We start from the raw sequence: 6,000 nt of genomic DNA, 5'->3' as shown, positions 1-6,000 counted from the left end.
CCATCATCAGCACAACACGTGTGACCTGACAGGAGGCAGAGCCCAGCAGAATAGCTCTGTGCCCACCCATGATAGCGAAGTAAATAACAAAAGTGACTATTTCAAGAGAGAGGCTATAGCACAGTGATGGGATTTACAGGCTAGACTCCTACTACCACCAGATAAACCCACACTACCATTTTTAAATGAAAAAAAGTCTAGGGAACAAGAGAAACATAAGGAGATGATTCTCTCCCTGAAACAGGGGCAGTGGGGAGGGTCTCACCACGCAGGATGCTGCAGGAGCCATCCGACGGGTGGGCTGGCCTCTGGGCGAGTAACCAGTAAGGTATTTTGGCAAGTTGGAGGCTACCACGGAGGGGCTTGCACAGAGAAGCCACAGCAAGGCCCCCAAGCCTGAGGCGGGGGTCCCTGAAGCTGCAGACTGGCCTAGACACCAACACTGAAAAAAAGACACAGCACTTGTAAACTGGGTATTTTAATGGGCCAGACATTTCCTCAGTAAACAGCGACCGCCTTCATGTGCGGAGAGCGCCGGGCTGGAGACGACACTCGCCCTGCATGAGGCACAGGGCTGGCTCAAGGACCAGCATGCCCCAATCCCGCCACAGCCCTCGGCTGCAAAGTTAATGACCGACTTCAGAAAATACGTGGCTCAACCCATGGCTTTTTGCTAGGCACGGCTGGCCCGGTGTACACAGAGCACCGCTGCCTAAGCCCCACCGGAACAGAAAGGATCCCCTCCCGCAAGTGGTGCAACCTCTTCCCAGTTAGCAAAGCATCCCCAGAGTTTTGCAGAATAAGAGAAGAATGAACACAGGCAAGGTTTAATCCAGCAATACCCTCAAGGCCTCAACCTGTCAGGCATTAGCTACTCTGTTTTGTCCTCAGAAGGCTGAATGTGAAAAGTTTTCTTGATGTGGCTATCCCATGGTAAGCATGGGGGCTGGAGAGCGGACCCTCAGCAAGTCTCACCTGAGGCCACAGAAGCCTAGAGAGCAGGCTCCATTTCTGGTATTAATGCAAATTTTGTCCTAAGCTACATTTGTGCAAATACTTGTACCCCTTCAGTTTGGGCAAGGGTCAGCAATTCCATTTACATACCAGGTAAATTGTTACAGCATATACACAAGGCCAATATTTCATACTCTTTCCGATGGTATAAGTCACTTAGTTGGTTGCAACTGTTTCCAGGATCAACAGTTTTTCCACCGCTTTAGAAAAATAGCCACTTGGCTGGAGGGAGCTTCTAGCAATCTAACCCCGTCACTGAAGAGTGCTGAAAAATATTGTGCTTCTGAAAAAACCCCAGCAGATTTCAGCAGAGACCCTTGGCAGCTTGCGCTTCACACGCAGATTGGAAGAGGCAAAGCCCAGATGATTTCAGAGTACCTTTTCCACGGCAGGTTAAAGAAGGTGAATTCCTTGATGAAAGTTCACAGATGAGAATAAATCACTAGTATTCGGTTTAAAAAAAAAAAAAAAAAAAAAAAGGAAAAGTGCATCACCCCACATGAAAAACATCCAAAGAGGATCAGGCTGTCTCCTTCCATCCATCCCGAAAGCAGCTAGAAGTCACTACACACCAGGTTTACAAGCTTTGTTTTTTACCTTCAAACAAGACTTCAGCAGTTTTCAAACTTTTTGACCGAATTAACTACCAAAGTAAACACGTTATACAACTACCCCCATGTTCAAAATTATTTAAAAAAAAAAAATCACTAACTGGGCTTCATGAAAACAAAATGAAGCCCTCGATCTAAGTCCAAGTCAGTGCAGCTTGGCTGTGCAAGAAGAGATACCCACTTTGCTCATACAGAGGCAGATTGGGCAGCAAATAGTAAGGCCTTGACCGTCCAGAACAGGCTCCATCCCCGCGACAGTGCACAACATCAGCCATCTCCGCTTCTTGCGACTGCATGCCGAGAACAAGAAGTCACCTAGGTCTAAGGACTTATTTTCAACACATGTCAGAGGAGCGTGGGATGTACTTGTGATGAAGTTGTGGTATCCAAAGCAGCCAGACTTGATCTCTGGAGGCAGAAATGAAGTCCTCCAGCTATGCACGCTCACCCTCAATCCACAGTCTGTCGTTTTATTTGTCATCAGCAACACGTGCATATTATGGCAAAAGGAAAGAAAATGGGGAAGGAGGGGGAAGAAAAAAAAACCCCAAACCTAACACAGTGCAATATCTCACATTATGGCCAAGCTCTCTCCTCCAGCCGTTACCTCCGTCATTTTCGGTAGCCTCAATTCTGTCGGAGACGCGCCGGGAGCAGACAGATCCCGCACAGAGACACACAGCACAGCGCACCCTCAGACGCACAGGTGAAAAACAAAAAGGGAAGGAGAGAAGGGCGGACGTGATGGAAGAATGAGATGGCTCTTCTCCTGGCCGGGGTGCCCGTAGCCGCAGGCTCTTCCAGTGCCCTACTGTCCACTGGGAGAGAGGGTGCGGGGGCTTTTGGCAAGATGACGGTTACATAAAGAAGAAGCTACAGAAAAAGAGAAAAACAGAAAAGAAAAGAAACAGAGGTTCAGAATTGAAATGAAAAAGTGAGAGGGGGAAGAAAAAAAAAAAAGAAAGGAGGAACAACATTTTAATGAAAGCAAGCCATGAAGGAAAGAGCGCGCTGGGGAGGTGCCATATAAACCAGCTACACCAGAGAGGCCTGGACCTCTTCAAGACACCGACTGATTTGGACAACAAGCTCACAACCACCACAAAAAAAACGACTGACAAACACCAGCACAAACCTACCGAGGCATCTCAAAGGCACCACACAGCCAGTGGGGAAACCTCGCATTCCCTCGTCCCCTCCTGGCGCACCGTTACAAAATGGCAACAAAGCAAAGTAAAGTCACGAAGGCCGCGCCGAGACCCAAGCGTTTGGGTAAAAATGTATTTCCTCTCCCCACTTCGAGTGGTGGCACTATTTGTGTATGTAACCACAAGCATATACAAGAAATAACTGAGCTTATGCTATAAGGTTATTATTCAATTTGTAATTCAAAAACTGAAATATTTTAACATCAAATAAAGTGACAATATCTAACAGGTGCATACATATAATTTGCATTAACACTGTATGTAGGTTACACAATTATTTAGTTACAAACATGGGTTATTTTCAAATAGCAAGGTAATAAAGTTCTACATCTATAGTTTAAGGCAATCAGGATATTAAAAATGTATACAAAGACAATATTTCTACTGCTGTTCACAGCTTTATTTTCCGTTAATTAAAAAACCCTTCATATTTGTACAGTTCCATGCTGATACCCGCTGATGAGAGCGTCATGGATATCATATACTGCCAATGCAACCAGGGTCCTCGGAGAAGAGACAAATACGTGCTCCTCTAACATCTTAGAAGGGCAAATGGTAACTGGATTCAAATGGACAGATCTGATATGATCACACACAAGAAGCCATTTCCATTCTCACTTGGACATTTTAGGAGAAGCAGAATGAGAGCTACCTGGAGAAACACTGCTCATGTTAAATCAAGACATGCTTTAGGAGAGACACGAGGATACCCATCTCCTCGACGGGATTTCAAGCCATCAAAAGCACACAGAGGGGGTGACAAGCGTTGCAGTTTTCAGGCCGCAGAGGAGCCCGGGCTGGGTGCCCGTCACTGCTTTCCCCCCCTCTCCCCGGCAGCCCCACACGCCACAGGAGATGCAAGGCGATGCATTTAACCATGACCGTGAGCTCAAAGGGTGCCTTCCTACTTACTGCCCTCCTGGAAAGGAACCGTGCAACCCCAGTGAGGCTTTGGGGGAGCAAACCCTTATTCGTCTCCGCTTTTTCGGCTGACTGCCGGACGCACGCGTGCCCACCTCTACAGAGCAATCACGGCCCCTCTCAGCAACCCGGGTTTTGTTTGGTTTCCCATTCTGGGGGATCATTTCACGCCCTGGGAACACCATCGTCCCAGAAACACACGTTTCGGTGTGCTTTCTGGCTCCTTTGTATTATTCTAAGGTTCGAAATCCACCTTGTCAGGAACATGCAGCGTTATCAGCGAGTTATCATTGCTGCCTAATGCACGTTCAAGGCTGCAGTGCCTCTCAAGCAAGGCTTCTGCCCGTGCAACCGCCCGTCCGCTGTTTCACCAGCTGGCTTGCTCGCTTCAAGCATGCAGAGAAGCTGCGCGGGGCTGCTTTAGGCATTCAACAGGAGCCGGATGCCGTGTTCCTTACGGCTTCTTTTCAACACCTCAGCACAAGCAGATTATTGCAGAAAGTTCTGAAGTCTTTTTAACAATGCCACTTGTAAGTAAGCGGACTTAAAAGAACCCCCCCAGAAAAACACAACTGGTTTCGTATCAGTAGTGAGGCAGAAAGGGTGAGTCTCTTACTACTGTACTTACACATGCAAAGGTGAAAGAACGTTCAACTAGATTTGAGTGTATCATTTACTCTGTGCAGAATCAGGGGCTACTGTGAAAAAAGGCATAAGTGAAGAAAAGAAGGAAGTGCAGCAGTAACAAGCTAAACATGGCCCACAGGTTTAAGGAAGAAAAAAAAAAGTCATTAACATCTCCTTTGGCAAAAAACCAAAACAGTACCTTTAACTTTTGCAAGTTTACAATTTATTCCCAGTTTCTCCAAAAGAGCCTGCTTTTTGCTGGAGAAAGAAACCCGACCACAAGTATATTAACGCACTTGGGCACAGCTTTCTGTCGGAAAAAAAAAAAAATATAGCTAGACTCAGCTGATTTCCTGTCACACGTCCCTTGAAGGGCTGTTCAATGAAGCAGGACAAATAAATGTTAAAGTTACATTTTCTACTTGGCACAAAACACTGGTGATTAAAAAGAGGACATGCACAGAGAGAGCTGAAGCGAAGCATACTGCCACAAGCATTCAATGATGCGCATATGATGTGACTGTAAAAAAAACCTATGCCAAAACCCAAACTTCTTCCTTGATAACTCAAGATTTTAAAAAGCTGGGTTTGCCAGAAGCCACAATAACCGTAGTTTCATTTTTCCAAACAACCCCCTAGCAAACCTGTTTAACCTGACAAAAAGTGGTTGATAAGACCAGAAGGTGTGATTTAAAAAAACAAAACAGAAAACCAAATAAACAAACACCACTCTCCCCCCCCCCCCCCAAAAAAAAAAGAGACAAGGCTCAACTATTTTATTTCCAGCTTATTTATCTCCAATCAATTTTTGCTGTCTGTCCAAGGCGTTGTATTTGGATATCCTCTTCCCAAAGCCATGTTTAAGCAGTGAGGGTTAGAAAGCAAGATGACCCAAACACAGTTCCCAGTCCAACACTTCAGACAAGGTGATAGTTCTGCCCTTCCCCCCCCCACCCCAGAGAGGCAAGAAATTCCATCCCAGAAACAAGCAAAGAACTGCAGTGCGTGAGACTTGGGTGGAAAAAGTTATTTTTCAGAGTGCTTTAGAGAAAGAAAGAGGAGACTACCTAGCTAGGAGCAGCGGAAATGCTGGCTGTACATCAGCAGAAGAGAAAGAAATCCCGAAGTCATAGGGTAAGCATGGCTTACCACTTCTTGGGAAGGAAAGGAAAGAGTCTGTCCGAAAAGCAATGGCATAGAAAATACACATTAAACAGACTGATTTCCACGCTGTGCTGGCCACAGAGCGAGGCTTGGCTTATGCTAAATCTCCTTTGCATGTGCAAGGGACACCCGAACGGGACACCGTCCCTGGGGCAGGAGGGCTGGTGGGCAACACGGAGGATGTATGTCCAGGTGCCCTCTCTCCCTTGACATGAAATTCTGGATCCCACAGCTTCGCAAGTCTGCATTTAAGTGCGTGCAGGAATCCTCCTGAAGGCTCTAAGAGGATGTTGAAGGCTATGTCTTAGCCCCTGGCCCAAGACATGTGATTCCCTAAGGGCTAAGTCTTGCTAAGATCATGCACGTTGGAAACCAGGTACTATTTTAAGTGAGGTTTCAAAGGTTACGGTCAGGCAAGTAACACATGGAAAGCAGTAATGAGAAACGGTCCTTCT

The sequence above is a fragment of the Pelecanus crispus genome, chromosome 4 (assembly GCF_030463565.1).
Source record: "Pelecanus crispus isolate bPelCri1 chromosome 4, bPelCri1.pri, whole genome shotgun sequence".
NCBI lineage: Eukaryota > Metazoa > Chordata > Aves > Pelecaniformes > Pelecanidae > Pelecanus > Pelecanus crispus.
Note: the sequence above shows the minus strand (reverse complement) of the source record.